The following is a 9,886-nucleotide window of genomic DNA, read 5'->3' on the forward strand; positions in this document are numbered from 1 at the left end:
CCTTTAAAATTACTTATAAACCGGTCTCAAAAGCAGCCCAATAGTAACTAAAACAAACGGCCCATTTCATTACAGAAGAGGTTGTGTATTTCTAATTTGGCCCAGTTTAGGAATACCCGCATGCGAGTTAGCCCACAGTAAACGGCCCACTTTGCTACAACCTTTTTAAATTTAGTAAGGAAATTTATGCCAAATAATTTTATAATTTTGAGTCGCATATGCCAATTTGTAGCTAATTAAATATAATGGGATGGCAAAATTTCTTTCTAATAAAACAAAATTTTTATTGCAAATTTCTTAATCTCATAGCATTGAAGAGTTAATATCGTAACAAATAATCTCCTATCTTCTATATATCTTGAAATTTCTGCAATGTTATTGGAGTTGTTTTAGGCTTTGTTTGCGACGACATTCTTACTGCTTCTCAAAGCAGTTTTCTAGTATAAAAAAATATTTTTTGTACTAAAATACTACTTTAAGAAGCAGTAAGAAAGCCGTACCAAATGAAGCATTAATCATATTTGGAATATCTTCTACAAAAATGATATGCATTATACGCCTAGATAGGATTGTACGACCGGAGATTTTGTTATAAATAGTTAATTTAGGAGAGTTCCTCGTTCTAAAGATGATTGTTATATTGCTAATTTTGTAGGTTGTTCTCCATCTCCATGGCCTCTTAACCAAGTGGTTATTATGTTCATTCTATTAATTGATTGATCATTGATGGTGACTCTCTACTGAAAAAAGACTGTGCAACTTCATTCTTTAAATACATAATATAAAGAGCCCCATTGAAGGAGCTTATTCTTAAAAGTTTTAGAGAACATCAACCAATAGTTCACCTCAAATTAATAAATTTGTTGTTAAAATATGGTACGAGCTCTACCAAAAAATAGGACTATCGTAGCATAAATTTTGACCTATACTGACGGTTATAACCACCATTTTTTTTCTTTGCAAGTGTTTTAAGAGTTGGACACGAGCGGACGGATTTAATACTTTTACGCAGTTGGTCGACTCACTCTCCGATCGAATACTAAGATTTATGCATGAAGAATAAAAGAACGGGAAGAGGGAATCATGCTCGCATGCAGGCCATGAAGGGTGGATATCAAAAGCGCGAGAGAACAAGATTAAGAAGCCAACGTCCGACCAGGTTTAAGACCTAGGGTTATGTTTGGCTATCCCAGCGATTAAAACCGATGGTATTTAACAGATGCAAATAACAATTAAGACAAATTCACACCATATAATATATGTAAGCTTCAAATTCAAGACCTCTTGGTTAATAGTCAAAGCACCCAACCAACGGATCAAGATGAGCTGCATAATATCTCTATTCTCATATCCTAAATTATATATATAATCTGAAAGGATATGAGAATATATATATTTTTCTTTATTTTACACTGAACATATTTTTCTTTATATTAAATACTATATCTTGAATGATCATGCATGTGCTTGAAGATGATAAGCTGAAAATCTTTGATAGATTCAATATTATAAACATATTGATAAAAATCATTTGGTGATGGCCCATTGGCTCATCAAAACACTATTTATACAGTATTAATAATTGGGATGAGCAGCCATTAATAATTTTGGCTTTTTTTTGGGACAAATTTCTCACTTCTTTTTAAAACAGTTTTTTAATACAAAAACTTAAAACTTAAACAAATTTTATACTAAAAAGTTATTTTAAAAAGCATTAAGAAAGCTATTCCAAACAAGACCTTAATGATTGGACATGCAGTCGCTGGCGCAATCCACGGCATGACTCTTTCTTTTATCTACCTAAGAAAATGGACAAAGATAGAGCAGCTGAAAGCAATGGTGCTGATAATATATGAGAGCATGTGCACTGCTCATAATGCAGAGACTTCTGGTCTTTCATTTTGGAGAGTGGGGTGCAGCTGTCTTTGAGATTGGAGCGTTCTATCGTTTACTATTTTATGTGAATGCTTTGTTTAAATTTAAAAAGCAATAAGCTGTTTTTAAAAGTGATTTTATAGGGTGTCACTGATGATTTTGACCGTTGGGGGGGAAAAAGTTTGCAGTGGTTCCCTACCATTTGTGATTGCTAGCAGTTGGAAAGTTCTTCGGCAATGATTTTGTGGTTGCTGTAAAAAGATTTTTATGATGTTTAAGATGATAGCGGTTTTAGAGTTTGTTTGGGATAGTTTTGGGCTATTGCTTTTTTCGTTTTTTTTAAAGTTGTGTTAGAAAAATGTTGGAGAAAGCCGTAAGGAAACTGTCCCAGATGAAGCTTTAATTGTTGAAACTTATAGTTTTGCAGCTATTTTTGTTAGCAGTGGTTGAAAACTTTGGAAGGTTGAATTAGTGGCGGTTAAAATTAGGGGTGTCAATATTTGACACGACTCGAAATCCGACCTGAACCTGACTAGAAAATTTCGGGTCTGGTTTAGAATTTCCGATTCGTTTGTAAAATCGAGTTTTTGGGTAAACATGAATCTGACCCGATTTGACCCGTTTCATGCTCTATCTATATGTCGAGACCGTATTAGTTGAGTATGTTTGTCCATCCATCGCATCCCCATCAGTCGCAGATGTTGAACCCCTATCAGTCGAGTCGTCCGCATCCTGACAACGTTTATCTGTGTCAAGCCCACAAGGGCATTGTCGAATGCTGATCGCGTCCTCCGTCAATGTTCGGTCCGTTAGGCGCCATTGCTGCCTCGCCGCCTGTCTTTGACGCGGAGCAGAGTCTGCAGACGGAGTTTCAGGTTCCTCGCTGGCGTGCCATGACCATCTATCGGCTTTCCATTCACGTGCTTCTTCGGCATGCCATTCGCGCACTTCTTCTTCCAAGTTTCAGGTATTTCGTGTCGGGTCGGGTTAACCCAAACCCCGAAGTGGGTTGGGTTCATGAGGTTAACCCAAACCCGAAGTGGGTTGAGTTTGGGTCCAAAAAATTGACCCGTTGTCAAAAATAGTTCAGGTTGGGTCGAGTTATGCCGGGTCAGTTTCGGGTTGGACCCGAATCTAACCTGTGACTCGATTTTGACAGCCCGTTAAAATCATCATAAGTCCAAATAAATATTTATTACGATGATATTAACAGCTACAGATCAATGTTGAGGCTTAAATAGCTGCTTTTTTATATATAACAATTTTAAAAAGTTATTTTCTCTATAACTTTTTTACAAAGTGATAAAAAAACTCTTCCCAAACAAAAACCTTAGTCTCAATCGAATCATCTATTTTGACACCATTTATTAATCTACGAATAAAAGGATGATAATTGTTTAGCTCTATGCTAAATCCATTTTAACCTAAAAATTTTGGTCTATAAGAATATATCAACCACTTGATAAAGTTATATACTCTCATATAAGATTGAACTCAATATTTTTATATGACTTAATAATATATATTACTATTTTTATATTACATTGAATAAAATTATTTTTAAAAGAATAAAAAATTCATCATCTTCCCACCCCTCACAAAAGAAATCTATGATATCAAAACCGATTGGTCTTTGACATCACCATCAATGGTAATAATAAAATGCACAAGTTGGCATGTTATGTCTCAATACATAGAAACACAAATTCTCTTGGTTTTAGCTATATATTTATGTAGAGAGAGAAAAAGATAGAGATAGAGAGAGAGATACATAGAGAGAGAGATACATAAAGAGAGAGAGAAAGGGATACATAGAGAAAGAGGGAGAAAGAGATACATAGAGAGAGAGAAAGAAAGAGAGGGAGAAAGAAATACATAGAGAGAGAGAGAGAGAGAGAGAGAGAGAGAGAGAGAGAGAGAGAACTGTGTAGTTTATATGTTGATGTCTTCCACAAAACTTTTATTTTAATGATAGCACTGAGAACCAAGTTCAACTGCTGCTTATTTATGTGTACACAGCTGCATGGAGCCAACTTAAATTATTCTCTAGCCAAACAGTGTATCTAAGGACATAGACCATTTGGTCCAGACTGAGGGGCTGGTCCATACCTTTCTGTGCCAACAAATTTTCACCTAAATTAGTTCATATATCTCCAAAGCCTAGCCTAGCTTACTAATCATAAGCTTTGTTTGACACAACTTTATATAATTACTTTTTTTTGAAAACTTTCAAGAGATTTTTGTATTAAACAACGACTTTAAAAAACAGTAAGAAAGTTATTCCAAACGAAGCTATGTTATAACATACAATTTAATTTTCAATTTATGTCGAATAGTATTGATTAGATACTAAGAGTTTATTTTGTAAAGCTGTTGTGAGGAAAATAATTTTTTAAAAAGTTCATTTAGATATTATAAATATATTCTAATTTGAAAAAAATAGGACTTTCTCATAGCTATCGCACATTAGCGGATTTGGTTGTAAAAAATAACTTTTCAATATATAAATTTTTGAAAAGCAAAGAGAAAGCATCAAGAAAATAATAGTTAAATACACTTAAATATTACAAAATAATTCATATATATTTAATCATAAGCCATTTAAAAGTCTCTCTTCAATCATTGCTATTATCTCAAACAATTAGATTCAATAGCTTAACAAAATTAAAAAAATATATATTTTTGAAATTATTTTCATGTCATAAGTTTTAGTGGCATTAAAGATAAAAGATAATTTTGACCTTTTGAATATCTTTATCATGATTAAGATCAAAATAAGCATGATTTTCCTCATGGGAAGAGAAAAGTCTTCATCAATAGACTATTACTCTTCTATATGCTTAAAGTCAAACTTTCATGTGATGTTATTTTGACTTATCTTTCATCATGCTACATCCAATTGTTAATTAAAGAGATTTGATCTTAATCTACATTATAAACAAGTAGAAAATCATTATTCTCCTTTCAATTATATTTTTGAACCTATCATCTTATGTAATATTCAAAGTCAAAATCAACAGTTAAATGTGATTTGCTAGATAAAAAACTATGTAGATTGAGATTTGAGGGTCTGTTTAGAACTGCTTTTTGGCTACATATTTTGCTTTCAGACACTAATCACAATTTCATTTAGCTGCTACTTTTTCTTGATTTTTTACTTCTTTTTAGAATTTCTGTGATGAAAAGTTGTTTTATGTACTCATAGTAGCAAAAGTTATTTTCTTCACAATAACTTCACAATCAACTTTATAAAATATTGCAACCATCATAAACAGGAAAAATTATTACGTGCGGTGCCTGGACGCGTCCAAATGTCAATCCGGATGCACCATGTCATCCAATATACATTGCATTGGGTGACATGGCGCATTCGAATTGACCTCCGGACACCGCACATAATAATCACTCCCTAAAGAGACCCTGACTTTCATCAGTTTTACAAAATAATATAATTTGTCATTAAGCTCTTGAATGTTATAAGGATGATTGAAAAGCTTAGGTATGCTATTTGAAAATTCGGGTTTTATCTATATATTCTATCGATTAAAAATATTCAATACATGAAATATATCTCTAATAACCTATATATTTGACTCATAGGCATTTGAAAGCCTCTACACTTGAAATTTATAATTATATTCTTATGCAATTAGAGACATATACTAATTTTAATTTTACATTTAGATAAAAGTTAAATAATCAATTTAATTAGTCACATATGAAGAGAGAGAGAGAGAGAGAGAGAGAGAGAGAGAGAGAGAGAGAGAGAGGAGAGAGAGAGACTTTCTTGTCCTACAAATGTTAGATCCGGGCTTAGGTTTGGTGAGATTCCATAATTATTGATGTAAGAATAATAGATGAAAGGACTTCCTATGCCTTTAGTGACCACTTTTCACATGTGAACATCTTATGACTATTGAGATGAAAGAGCTAATTAGTGTTATAAATTTTATTTTTAAAGAGTTAATCTCTCCTCTAATTAAAAAAATCCTAATTAAATTTGTTAATATCTCATCATTCTATCTTAGTTTATCATAGGCTCAAAGTTATTTGGTTCTACTAATAATGAATTTTATAAATATAAACATTTAAATAAATAAATGATTATAAATTTCATTTAAGCATTAATGACTCATTATTTAGCTTATGATTTTAATAAATAAATGATTGGTCAATTTGGGAGAGCTTTCTGCTACTTTGCTTTCAGATAGGGGTGTCAATTTCGGGTCATGGGTGGGGTTTGGGTCGAACCCGGAAATGATCCAGGTTCAAACGGGTCGACCCTAACCCGACCCGAGTAGGTAAACGTGTCGGATATTCGAACCCGGACCGACCCGGTGTGTTGCCGGGTTGACCCGAAACAGGTTGACTCGAAATGGGTGCGCGAGTGGCCGCGCTGGCGAGCACTAGCGGGCGCGCGGGGGAGTGCGAGCGGGCTCGCTTGGGCGAGCGCGAGCAGGCGTCTCAAAAATTTCTGTGGTAGGGAAAAAGTTTTTAAGGCTACATTTGAGACAATTTTCTTACTCTTTTAAAAATAACTTTTATTACAACAATTTATTAAAAAAAAAATAGTGTCGAAGATTTTGTTTAGGACAACTTTCTTACTGCTTGTTAAAGCAGTTTTTTACTACAAAAATTTTAATTTTTTTATTAAAAAGCTATTTTAAGGTGCAGTAAGAAAGCCGTCATAAATGAAGCCCAAAAGTTGTCTCAAACAAAATGTAATTTATTTTTCATACAATAACTTCATAACTAATATTATAAAAATACTCCAATCAATTCACATAATCCATAAAATTAGATACAAAATTCAGAAAGATCTTAGACTCTTCGTTTGGCATGGCTTTCTTACTACTTTTTAATACAAATAAATCTACTTTAAAATGTAGTAAGAAAGTCATCCCAAACAAATTTACATCTGTAGATTTTGTGCAATATCCGCAAATTATAAATGGCTTTATAATCAGACTTAGGCTTCGTTTGGGACGGCTTTCTTGATGCTTCTTAAAACAGTTTTTTAGTTCAAAAATTAAAATTTTTGTGCTAAAAAGTTGCTTCAAAAAACAGCAAGAAAGTTGTCCCAAAAGAAGCCTTACTGCGTTGGGAAACGCTGTCTGTGCTCCTAACAGAGATTATTGGAGACGAACGGATGGGATTCAACTGGTGATTAGAAATGAAGGGTTAGGATTAACTGTGGGAAGAGGTGGCAGCTTCACAGTAGAGGAGGTGCGGCTGCCGCATAGCTATTCTTATTTCTTACTTCAATTAATGAGCATGAAAAAAGTTAATGCTAAATATTCTTACTCCAATTATAAATTTATTAATAAATAATAATATTTATAAATAAATCATCATTCTCTACATGAAAGAGAAATGAACTTTAAGTTATAAGAGAACTTGAAAATATAAAAAATTCTAGAGTTTTAGGCTTCGTTTGGAACAACTTTCTTACTGCTTCTTAAAGCAGCTTTCTAGTACAAAAAAAATTAATTTTTGTACTAAATATTGATTTAAGAAGCATTAAAAAAGTAGTCTAAAATGAAATCTTACTTGACATTTAATACATATATCACCGCCAACCAGCACCATCGACTGATTGCAATTGTCGAACCACTAGCTCCTAATTGCCATCACATGATTACTATTATCTAATTAACCACCATCTCCTGACCACGATGATATGACTACAGTTGTTCGACCGCAATCTCTTGGTCATCGTCGACCGCCATTGCTCGACTGTCGTCATATGGCTGTCAACCATTATCCTCTAATCACCATTATTTGAATGCTATAGCTATTATGCCGTCATCCGACCACCGTCATCGAGCTCTCATTATTTAAGTAACATCGCTCGGCCATAGTTGTCTGACTACCATTGTATGACCATCATCGTGCAACTTACATCATCCAAATATTTCATCTTCAGCATCCTCCCTAATTTTGTAATTGTAATAAATATTGTTACTTTTTTTATATTGCATATAATTCTAAAATTTTCTTGTAAAGCATTTAGCCGGTGATAAAATGAGCAATTTTAACTAATTTTATCTAACGGCCAAGATTAAGCCGATTGCATCAAAAATCCAACCACCTACCGGACCCACCGCACGTCCATTTACTGAGCCCCCATCGATTCGTCGCCGCCTGGACTGCTTCGATGTGGGACATCCATCCGATAATCATTGGGCGGAGTACCCCAATAATCCGTCCAACTAAATCACGACCATCCGAAATCGTCCCCCTTCTAAATTATATACACCTATTTTTTTATAAATATTAATTAACATAATCCCTCAGATCACAATAGCAAAGAAGGAATGATCTATGATCAAAATTTGATGAAATGTTTTCGATTTTGGCTATATTTTTAGGGCATGTCACTTTTACAAATCTATAATATGTCATTATTCTCTGCATAAATGAGACAACATTGGCTTGAGATTCAATGGAACTTATAGGCTCTAAGAATCTCTGAGCACCAATCGATCGCCATTGAAGAACCACCATCCAATTGCCTTCGTTGGAAAATGATCGCCTAGCCACCTGCCTCAAACCATGACTTAATCATCATCATTGGACCACTGGACCACTTTTGTCTGTTATGATCATCTAACAATTATCTCCTGATTGTGATTTTCAGACCAACATCACTTAATTACAGTTCTCTGATGATTGTCGCCAGTGGCGGAGCCAGAAAGTTTATCAAGGGGAGGGGGGGGGATATAAAAGCGGTGGGGCTGGCGCCTGGCGGGCAGAGAGCTGGGCTGGCGGGCAGCGAGCGGGGCTGGCGGGCAGCGGGCAGCGCGGGGGCAGGAAAATTTGAATTTTTTTTAAAATAAACGGGTTTTCGGGTTGACCCGGCAACCCGTCGGGTCAACCCGAACCCGACCCGTTTTTGCAAATGGGTCGGTTTTCCGGACCCGAACCCGACCCGTTTCGGGTTCGGGTCAACCCAAACCCGAAAATTCCGGGTCGGGTTCGGGTCGGGTTTTCGGGTCGGGTCCAATATTGACAGGTCTATGTTGAATGATTACTTCATTATCAATAGAATTCAAAATTTCTTTTTCAACATAAGCAAGCAATAAATCATTCATCCATTGATCGCCAATCCTATTTCGCAGCCGATTTTTTTATAATATTCATGGCAGAAAATGCTCTTTCAATGCCTGCTGTAGCAGCGGGTAATATCAATGCCAATTCCAGTAGTTTAAAAACAACATGATATACTATGCATTGGATCATTTTTTCAGCAAGACTTCCAATATCTTTTAATGAGGTGAACTGATCATCATATCGCATATCCATGATATAAGTATCCAATTGATTTTCAACGCTCACTTCTATATTGTTAGGTAAATTTGTTTTCACTCGAATTCGCTTTTCTTTATGATCTTCTACCTGATTGCTATTGTCATTTGATATTTTTAGAGTTGATGATCGTTTGAAATATCTCTCCATAATATTCCAACTAAAAGATGCCTTAAGATTAATCTGATTATAAAATCAATCATATAAATGCCAAGAAACAAACAATAAAACTTATTAACTTAAATCAATTGCAGCAAAATGAAACCAGCTTTAAGGGCCTCGTTTCATAAAATAAACTATATTAACTTAAATCAATTGCAGCAAAATGAAAAAAACAAAGAAAAAAAATAACTCCTGGTTGACGGGCAGAAGTTCGGGCCGTTCGGCCAAACATCAGATCCGACCAATGAAGATGAAGACCTCGGCAAGAGCATCAATTTCTTTATGCCTTCTAAATATTGAAAGTAAAGGTGAAACAAGAGTTTGTTAAAAAAAAAAAACCTCACGGATTCCTTCCGAGCAAGTCAGGCCGACGCAAAAGGAGTAAGAGCCGTCGCGTGTCGTCGAGGCAAGTCAAGCCGTCTCCGACCGTCGTCCGCCGCCGCCGGTCGCCTTGTTGCGAGAATATGAGCTGCAGCTGTGCAGCGTCGCGAAAGCAGCGGGACGAAAGCGAAACGAAAGCAGCGGCTGCGAGAAAGAGCGA

The sequence above is a fragment of the Dendrobium catenatum genome, unplaced genomic scaffold (genome assembly GCF_001605985.2).
Source record: "Dendrobium catenatum unplaced genomic scaffold, ASM160598v2 fragScaff_scaffold_1022, whole genome shotgun sequence".
NCBI lineage: Eukaryota > Viridiplantae > Streptophyta > Magnoliopsida > Asparagales > Orchidaceae > Dendrobium > Dendrobium catenatum.